The sequence below is a fragment of the Tupaia chinensis genome, unplaced genomic scaffold (assembly GCF_000334495.1).
Source record: "Tupaia chinensis unplaced genomic scaffold, TupChi_1.0 Scaffold000678_1, whole genome shotgun sequence".
Classification (NCBI taxonomy): Eukaryota; Metazoa; Chordata; class Mammalia; order Scandentia; family Tupaiidae; genus Tupaia; species Tupaia belangeri.
This window is the reverse complement of record NW_006160202.1, coordinates 191,419-201,563: the sequence shown is the minus strand read 5'-3', so window position 1 is coordinate 201,563 and position 10,145 is coordinate 191,419. Positions and strand designations below refer to the sequence as shown.

General features: G+C 38.9%; 3 pseudogenes; all 3 read left to right on the top strand.

Moving 5' to 3' along the window:
* Nucleotides 1–2,381: 2,381 nt before the first annotated feature.
* On the top strand, nt 2,382–3,469 carry LOC102472786 (caspase activity and apoptosis inhibitor 1-like; annotated as a pseudogene).
* A 4,958-nt stretch (nt 3,470–8,427) lies between these two features.
* Nucleotides 8,428–9,254, top strand: LOC102494151 (hypoxanthine-guanine phosphoribosyltransferase pseudogene; annotated as a pseudogene).
* The window catches only part of LOC102471919 (NGFI-A-binding protein 1 pseudogene), a 6,255-nt pseudogene continuing 5,189 nt past the window's right edge, over nt 9,080–10,145 (top strand).

Sequence of the window (10,145 nt, the reverse complement as noted above, 5' to 3'; positions counted from 1 at the left end):
GTTGGACAGGGGAGAAGGTTAGGGATAGGGAATCAAGGATGGCAAAAAAAAAAAAAAACGCAAAATATACATGACATAAGAAATGAATAATTGTTTGTTGATAACACATATGTCGATGTGCTTGATTGAGCCAACAAACAGTGTATTTTGGATGAAAAATTCATTTTGTATACTGTAATGATGTATAGCATATTAATGTTAAAAAAGAAAAATAAATTGATAAACAAAAAAATAAATAAAAACCTTGAATAGCAAAAGCAATATCAAAAAATAAAAGTCAGAATTATAAGCATTATACTTCCTGATTTTAAATTATACTTCAAAACTATAGTAATGAAAACATTATGATCTTTACATAAAAAAAGATGTATTAATATTGCTCCTGGGTATTTACCCAAAAAATAGGAAAACATTGTATATCCATGTTTATTGCAGCATTATTTATGATTGTTAAGAAATGGAGTCAACCTAAATGCCCACAAGTGGATTAATGGAAAGAAAAGAATGTGGCACATATACACTATGGAATATTACTCAGCCATAAAAAAAACAAGAACAATGAAAATAAAATAAAAAACAATGAGACCCTGTCATCTGATACAAAGTGGATGAACATAGAAAATTTAATCTTAAATGAAGCAGGCCAGACTATGAAAGACAAACATTGTTTTCCCCCTAAATGTATACCAAATGTCTACACTTGATGGCAGAAATTGAAATATTAAAAGATATAATTGAAGGCAGAGCAAGTACAGATCCTAGAAACTGTATGGGAGAAGGTGGATAGTACAGGGTGGGAGAGAAGATCTTGGGGGGGGGCATTTAACAAATGCAAAAATGTAAAGTTATTTGTTGAAAATAATGTATATGGTAATACCTTTGACTTGATTGATATGCACTCCATACATGCTTTGAAATCCATATTACATGTTGTAAAAGTGTACAATGATTATATATAAATAATAACTAATTTTTAGAGAGATTTTTGTTATAGGGCATGTGCACTCCTGAAGAAACAGAGAGAGACAGAGAAACATAAAGTGAGAAATCACCCCCAGGAGGATGGCCACACTGTAATCCCTTCTCCATTCTCCTCTCCTGCTTTTGGGCATGCACACACATGCACCTGGTGTGAGTTTCAAGCCACTGAATCTTTGACGGAAACCACAGTTGGCTATGTGGGAATCCAGCAATTACATTATGCCACTGCTGATCCCTAAACAAATACAATTTTAAAACAAACCAGCCAACGGCAAAAAATATATATATATAAATATATGTGTGTGTGTGCGTGTGTGTGTGTGTGTGTGTGTGTATCTACACAGACAATGGAGCGTAATAGAACTCAGAATTTGCTCTTATAACTCCAACAGGAGAACAGGTCCAGGCTACCCTGCTGCAAGATAAGAGGCCATGTGGAGCAGAGCCCACTTGGTCCAAAAATGGATACAAGGCCTACAGCCAGAAAGCCTCCGAATGTAGAAGAACTCAGCAGAGCACCTCCAGCTGACTCACAGCTGACTAGAGACAGAAGGGGAGACCTGAGACTTCCCAAAATGAACTACTATGTGATAAAAAGAAAAACAAATTATCATAAACCACTCTTTAGAATGGCTTGTTACAGCAGCCAAAGTTACTGAAAAAATAGTCAATGCAAACAGACCTCAGAGCTTTCAAAATCAGTTGTTGCTTCTTATATTTGGTATTTATTATGATAATGAAGGCAACGTTCGTAATTAGCGGGTTGCTTACATTTAGTTCAGACAACTATATTAAAAAGTAATTATTGGGACCAGCAGTTGGCCTAATAGCTATGTCGCTGGACTCCCACGTAGTCGACCATGGTTCGAGTCCTGGACCCAGTGGCTTAAACTCACACTGGGTGCGTGTGTGTGCGTGCCAAAGATCCTGAGAGGAGAATGGAGGAGAAAGGATTGCGGTGTGGTCATCTCCCCTGGGGGGGGAGGGGAGAATGATGTCTCGCTTTCTATCTCTCTGTCTCTCTCTGTCTTTCTGGCAAACACACACACCCTATAGAAAAACAAACTCTCAAAAAAAAGTAATTATTATCGAGATTCCTTTCTAGGTAACTAAGAGAGGTTGAAAGGACATATATAAATTTTGTAGGCATAATCTGTGACCCTGAAATCAAAATTCTTACTTTGGGAGGCATTACTGGGCAGTGTTCAAGCACTTCTGTGGGTCCTACTTTGCTCATGAACACTGAATAAAGTTTACAACATAAAAAATAAAATGAAATTGCTGAAACCTGAAGTGACACTCCACCTGCGACACCAGTGCCTGCTGCCCACTGCAGCCAGTGCTGGGCTTTGGATACCCTAGAGAAATCTGGGTTCGCGGATGGTGGTAGCGGAGAGATCATGACAGGGAAGAAATCTTCCCGGGAGAAGCAGCGCCAATGTAGAGGCCAGGAGGCAACCTCTGCGCTGGCAACCCTGGACCTCGTCCCTGCTCTCACCAGCGGTGGCACCGGGAGCACCAGGGGCTACGGGAGCTCCAGGCTGCAGGAACGCCAGCTTCAGTGGCTGCGGGAGCACCAGTGGCACAGCGGAAGCACCAGCGTCAGCAGCAGTGACACCCGCAGGGCGAGCACTGGCAGCTGCTGGGGCAGGAGCAAAGCGGAGCACAGTGAGCGCCGGAAGCGGAGGAGCAGCTACTCGTCCTCCAGCATCTCCGAATCCCTGCAGTAGGAAACCAAATACCTTTTACCCACGTTAGAGAAAGAATTATTTTTGGCAGAGCACAGTGACCTTGAAGAAGGTGGACTAGATCTGACTGTGTCATTAAAACCAGTTAGTTTCTATATATCAGACAAAAAGGAAATGCTTCAGCAGTGCTTCTGCATTATAGGAGAGAAGATGCTTCCTGATGTGTTAAAGAACTGTTCATTAGAAGAAATAAAAAAATTATGCCAGGAACAGTTAGAAATTCTGTCTGAAAAGAAAATCTTAAAGGTGACAATGGTATGGACTCTGATATGGAAGAGGCAGATGATGGCTCTAGGATGGGATCAGATTTAGTCAGTCAGAAAGACATCTCTGTAGATTCTACTTCATCCCTGAGAGAGAATAAACAACCTGAAGGTTTGGAATTAAAACAAGGCAAAGGGGAAGACAGTGATGTACTCAGTATAAATGCAGATTCTTATGACAGCGACATAGAAGGTCCATGCAATGAAGAAGCAGCTGCTCCTGAGGCCACAGAAAATACAGTCCAGAGTGAAGCTGGTCAGAGAGATGACCTGGAGTAAGATATTGAGAAAAGTGTGAATGAGATGCTGGGACTGGCAGAGTCTCATCCAAAGGAACACAAAGCAGCCACCTTGCCTGTTCCTCCACTTGAAGGTGTTCAGCCGTCCGCACAGCAGCTGGAGCTGCTAGAACTTGAGATGAGGGCGAGAGCAATTAAGGCCCTAATGAAAGCTGGTGACATAAAAGAGCTAGCCTAGTTACTTGAATTCAGTGTGAATTGTAGGTGTGTTTGAAGAAAGCTGCATCATATAATTTTGTATTTGAAGTTTAATTTGGGTCCTATGTGATATTTCTCATGTGAATTTACCCTTATTAGGTAAACCCATCTTAGGTCAAAAATACCTATTGTTATCTTTCTTTTTAAAAAATTACATTTAGTGGGAACCAGCAGTTAGCATAATGACTATGTCGCTGGACTCCCACGTAGTCGACCACGGTTCGTGTCCTGGACCCGGTGGCTTAAAACTCACGCCGGGAGCGTGTGCGTGTGTGCCCAAGATCCCGAGAGGAGAATGGAGGAGAAGGGATTGCGGCGTGACCATCCCCCCTGGGGGGTGATTTCTTGCTTTCTGTCTCTATGTCTCTCTCTGTCTGGCGAGTGCACGCGCCCTATAGTGAAAACCTCTCCAAAAAAAAAAAAATTACATTTAGTTATAGATGCGTGTTACTGTCTTATGAATTCATGGCAAATGTAGTTGTATAGCCTGGGTACTTCGTTAATGACTATAAAGCTATGTCCGCAAATTAATATCTTAAAAGCCATTAATAGTCATGCTATATTTTCTTTATTTTTAAATGTTTTGGCCTCAAAACTAAAAGCTTAACAAAGATTGACCAAGCATATTTCCCGAAAGCCACATATATTTTGCAATAAAATGCTAAATTATTGCTTCTACTAGATTTGTTACCAACTTTAAAAATTTAGTTTTGCTTATATTCACTTTTTCAATATGTACTATGCCTTCTGTGGATTTAGGTTTCCAAGTTAAAACTGAATACATTTTCATTTCAAGGCTTAGCTGTCTGAAATGAAAGAAAAAAAATGACTTAATTTAAGGACTTTCGTAGAGACAAATCATTCTAGCAGCTATTTGATGCTATTGAATATTTTGTTTAAATTTGTTTTTCTTCTATAAAAAAGGAGCAAATTTCATTTACATTCCAAGCTATCAGGAAGAAGAAAATATTTTATCATACAAGATTTCAGCTGGTGTTGTTGCTTAAAAATCTGATGTATTATAATTCCATGAATCAAAAATAATAAAAGACTATCATTCTGAATCTGAAGACTTTTGATAATTTTCCAAAGCAAAATTAATTTCAAGAACCTTTGATAAGTTGATGTTGTTATTAGTTTGTGCAGTTTTTGTAAATAAATTAACATCCTGCAACAATAAAAAAATGAAATTTATGATAGAATAAAACAACATGGGAGGGGTCTTCAAAAAGTTTATAGAAAATGTGTATTATGAAAAACTATGCATAGATTTCAAAATATCTTTTTGCACCAAAATACTTTAATTCCATTCTCCCAAAAACCTTTCTCAAGTCCTCAATTGTTCAGTCCCTTTTACATTAAATATTATGGCAATTTTTTTAGAGAGATTTCTGTTATAAGGCACATATGCTTACTGGAGAGACAGAGAGAAAGTGAGAAATCACTCCCTCAGTGTGTTTGGTCCTGCTGCAATCCCTTCTCCATGCTCCTCTCAGGATTTTGGGCACTCATCTACCCATGCTCAGTTTAAGTTTTAAGTCACCAGGTCCAGGATTTGAACCATAGTTGACTATGTGGTAGTCCAGCAATGTAACCATTATGCCATCTACTGGTCCCAAGTTAATGGCACAATTTTTAAAAGAGGAAGATATTTTGTTTAGAGAAATGTCATGAGTTATATTTTCAGGCATCATTGGAAATGTTCTAGCAGAAAGATATAATAATACAGAACATGACACCAAACCCCTCATTCCACTGAATAAGCCCCATTCCACATGGGCGAAAAGACTCCACATTTCCATGAGTAGACATACAGGTCAAAATAAATGTTTCTTAGTAAATATATATTGAAAATATTGAGGTAAAACTGATCATTTTTCATAGTTAAGAACATCTCTGACTCTAAGACTATATTAAGTCAAATTATTTATGCAAATTTATCTTTCTGCATAGACTTCATATTTCACATGTTACAAGTTTGTGCTGCAGAACATACTAGGCACTGTGGATAATGAACTGAGTAAGAAAGCCATAGATAGGAGAATAATGTCCCATAATCTACTGAAAAACCATTATATGTTAGTCTACTTAGTAAGGAAGAGCAGTCAAGGTAATGATATAGATGATCACAAGACCAGTAGATGGTGTAATGGTTATGTTTCTGGACTCACATGTAGTTGACCAAGGTTCAAATCCCCGACCCAGTGACTTGAAACTCACACCAGGCACATGTGCGTGCTTGCCCAAAATCCCAAGAGGAGAATGGAGGAGAAAGGAATGTGGCATGGTCATCCATCATAGGGTATAATTTCTTACTTTCTGACTCTCTCTAGTAAGTGTATGTGCCCTGTAGCAAAAATATCTGTCTTAAAAAGTAAAGAAAAGGAAAGGAATGACAAACAAAAAGCAAAATAATGTAATCTCAGAATTTCTTCTATAATAAAATTACAAAATGAACCTCAGATGCCAAAGGTAGTTTCTATAGAACTAGTATCACTCATCATTACAGAGGACTAATGGGAATCTCAAAATTGTTTCTGAAGTAAGGTTGGGAATAACTTTGGGAAAGTAGACAAACAACAAAGAAAGGGAATATTGGTTGTCAGAGAGAGAACAAACATACTAAAAGGGGCTATGGTTGAAATGAAAGAAACTGAAGCTTTAGGGAATAAACAGGAAGTGCAAGCTCCATTTCTGAGATCTGATTAAAGAATCTTTTTTTCATTATTATATATTTCTTATTTACATTTAAGCACTATGCATCTTTACAGTGTAAAACCTTGCTTTTTCCAACACAAATAAAGTGCACATCAGTGAAGATAAAGACATTACCATATACACTGTCATCAGCAAATAACTTTTCATTTTTATGCCAATTATCATCTGGCTCTGAGGCTTAAAGTCTTGTGATCATAGACACTTCTTTAAAAAACGGTCCTGTTAGAGCTGGCAGGTGGTGTGCTGGTTAAGGTGCTAGACTCCCACATGGCCAACCATAGTTCAAGTCTTGGAACTGATGGCTTACTATCTCACTTTCCCTCTATCTTTGTCTCTTCCAGGATAAGTTAAAATAATCATAAATAAAATTTGAAATAAAATATTTCATAAAAAAGAACATTTTAAAATGGCCCTTGTCTGGGTTCCCTGTGAAGAGTCCTTTCAGAGCCTCATTTATATCTTTATTCCTCAGACTGTAGAGAAGGGGTTCAGCATGGGGGGGGGTGATCACACTGTTCATCACCACAGTTTTTGCACTTGAGTGTGTGTCATGGGTCACAGCAGAACTAAGGTACACACCTAGGCCTGTATAATTAAATGAGACAACAGACAGGTGAGAGGGACAGGTGGACAATGCTTTATCCTTCTCCTGAACTGATGACATTGCCTATATGGATGAAACAATCTTATAGTAAGAATACCAGCAAGGGGAACACCACCCAGCAGCACAGATGCAAAATACATCATTATGTCATTAAGAAAAATGTCAACACGCCAAGTGGACCACTTGTATAAGTTTGCAGAGAAAGTGGGGGATATCTAGGTGTGTACAGAAGGACAGCTGCAGCACTATTAAGCTTAGTAACAGGGAATGTAGGGCACTCAAGATCCAGGTCTCCAGAACCAGTAGTCTGCAGAGCCAGGGGTTCATGATGACCGTGTAGTGCAGGGGATAATAAATGGCCACAAACTTGTCATAGGCCATCATGGTCAAGAGAAAGTTGTCCAACACTGAAAAAACTAGTAAAAGAACAACTGGGTGATGTAGCCTGCATAGGTGATGGCCTTGCTCTGTGTCTGGATGTTTACCAGCATCTTTGGGATGGTGGTGGAGGTGAAACAAATGTCTAAAAAGGAGAGGTTGGAGAGGAAGAAGTACATGGGTGTGTGCAAGTGGGAGTCTGAGATGGTGGCCAGGATGATGAGCAGGTTTCCAAGCAATGGTCACCAGGTATGTGGACAGGAATATTCCAAAGAGGAAGGCTTGCAGTCCATGTTTCTCTGAAAAATCCCAGAAGAAGAAATTCTGAAATTCGTGTATCATTTCCTGGTTCCATGTGGTTGATGTGACTTCCAAAAAAGAGAAAGAGAACACGATACAAGCACACATTCCTTGCCTGGAAGAGATTCTATTATTTACATTCTACAGTAAAGACACTCATTCTTGCCTTTGATAGATGGATCTCCACCCTTTTCACAGGATTTCTCTCTGCCATCTCTGATTCAGAATTCATGTTCTGCCCTCAGCATTTCACAAGAGGTCATGCTTTCAAAAATTTAAAAGATAAATCCTTTCACTCATTTGAGGAATTTATATTTATTTATTTATTTATTGGAGAGGTTTTTGCTATAGGGCACGTGTGTTCACCATACAGACAGAGAGAGACAGAGTGACAGAAAGTGAGATATCACTCCCCAGAGGGGATGGCCACACCATAATCCCTTCTCCATTCTCCTCTTGCCTGGTGTGAGTTTAAGTCACTAGATCCAGGACTGTGGACCACGGTCAATTATGTGGGAGTCCAGAGATATTGCCATTACGCCATCTGTTTGTCCCCATTTGAGGGATTTAAAGTGAGTGATGATCATGGTCCAGGCACTGTCTACACAATGAATGAACAGTGTTAATAAAATGTCCCCGGATCTGATTAACTCTAGAGATCAAGGTCTCAACTCTTACAACCAGTCAAGGATTTTTAGAAAAGCTGGGCCAAGAGTCAGGAAAACGGAAGTCGCAATGTAGTGCAAGGTCTTGGGAAGGGGACACCTAGCTCCAGGACCCACGTGGTGACTGAACGCTGAAGAGCCTGCACCCAGTTTAGGGCCACTAGGAAGAAATGAGGGCGGTAGTAGGTTTGGGAATTTGTCAGCTCTTGGAATGGGAGACTGAAGCAAAGAGACATAGAGATTGTGCATTATGCCACCTTGTGAGCGTAGAAAATGATTAGAGATGATGAACGAGGTTATGACCTAGATTTATTTTGTATTCCTAATCATTATATAAGCCCAGGATTTGGAAAGGGTGTTTATTCCTCATGGACTAATTATGGACAGGACTGAACGGCTTGCTCAGGATGTGATGAAGGAGATGGGAGGCCATCACATCGTAGCCCTTTGTGTGCTCAAGGAGGGCTATAAATTCTTTGTTGACCTGCTGGATTACATCAAAGCACTGAATAGAAATAGTGATAGATCCATTCCTATGAGTGTAGATTTTATCAGACTGAGGAGCTACTGTAATGACCAGTCGACAGGAGACCAGTCGACAGGAGACATAAAAGTAATTGGTGGAGATGATCTCTCAACTTTAACTGGAAAGAATGTCTTGATTGTCGAAGATATAATTGACACTGGAAAAACAATGCAAACCTTGCTTTCCTTGGTCAGGCAGTACAATCCAAAGATGGTCAAGGTTGCAAGCTTGCTGGTGAAAGGACCCCTCGAAGTGTTGGCTATAGACCAGACTTTGTTGGATTTGAAATTCCAGACAAGTTTGTGGTAGGATATGCCCTTGACTATAATGAATACTTCAGGGACTTGAATCATGTCTGTGTCATTAGTGAAAATGGAAAAGCAAAGTACAAAGCCTAAGATGAGAGTTCAACTTGAGTTCAGAAACTTCTGGAGTCCCATTGACATTGCCAGTAAAGTGATCAAACAGTCTAGTTCTGTGGCCATCTGCTTAGTAGAGCTTTTTGCATGTATTTTCTAAGATTTTTCTGTTTTGTATTTTAGACATGTCAGTTGCTGCATTCCCAAACTCTTTATTTGCACTATGAGCCCTTTGGGTGGATTGTTGTTTAACTTGTGAAAGAAAAAAAAAAATCTCTAAACCACACCACTATTCAATGAAAGTATTGAAATTGTACCTGTAAGAAACACTTAAAGAGACCACCTGCTGGCCTGCATTGTGTTTTATGAAGTTGGCTGCAAGGTTCCCTGTGAATTGAAATGTATCCCCTTCATTTTTTTTTCTTTTAGAAAAGACTATTTTTATTATTTTCTTATTTACAAAAACATGCTTATCATTAAAAAAACTACTAAAATTTTCCAAAGTCGCCTACAATTTCACTGTGTAGAGAGAATTATTGTTAGCATTTTGGTATATTTCCTTTCAGGTCTTTTTGTGTTTTTGTGTGTGTATACAATACACTCATGAAGACATAAACTGCCGTCTTGTTTGTAAGAGTGAAAACTGAATACAACCTAGTGATTCAACCATGAGAATAGTAAGTTAAAACACCTTTACAAGGCTGTGAAAGTTGTGATCATATGGAAGATTTTTAATGCCATTGGTGAAGAAAAAAAATGACAGAATAGTATTATTACACAGTCCTATTTTCATTCAAACAAAACCAAAATGCGTCTTTTTTATTTCTATGATACACATGCATGCACAGAGCACATGTACACATGTGGTATAATGTGGTGTCCAGGGGACATGAGAACACCATGTTCTTCTCAGTTCGGGTCACATGATTAGAGAGAAAGAAATACAAGCCATGCTGTTAATATCGAAGTATCTTTCTCCAAAAGACTGTAGAAATGATATGCATAAATTCCAGTTCATAAGTCTCTCATGCACATGTAAATTTAGGGTATCACTTTTGTATAGACATTTCCATTACTGTGTTTAAAAAGTCTAAAAAATTAGCACA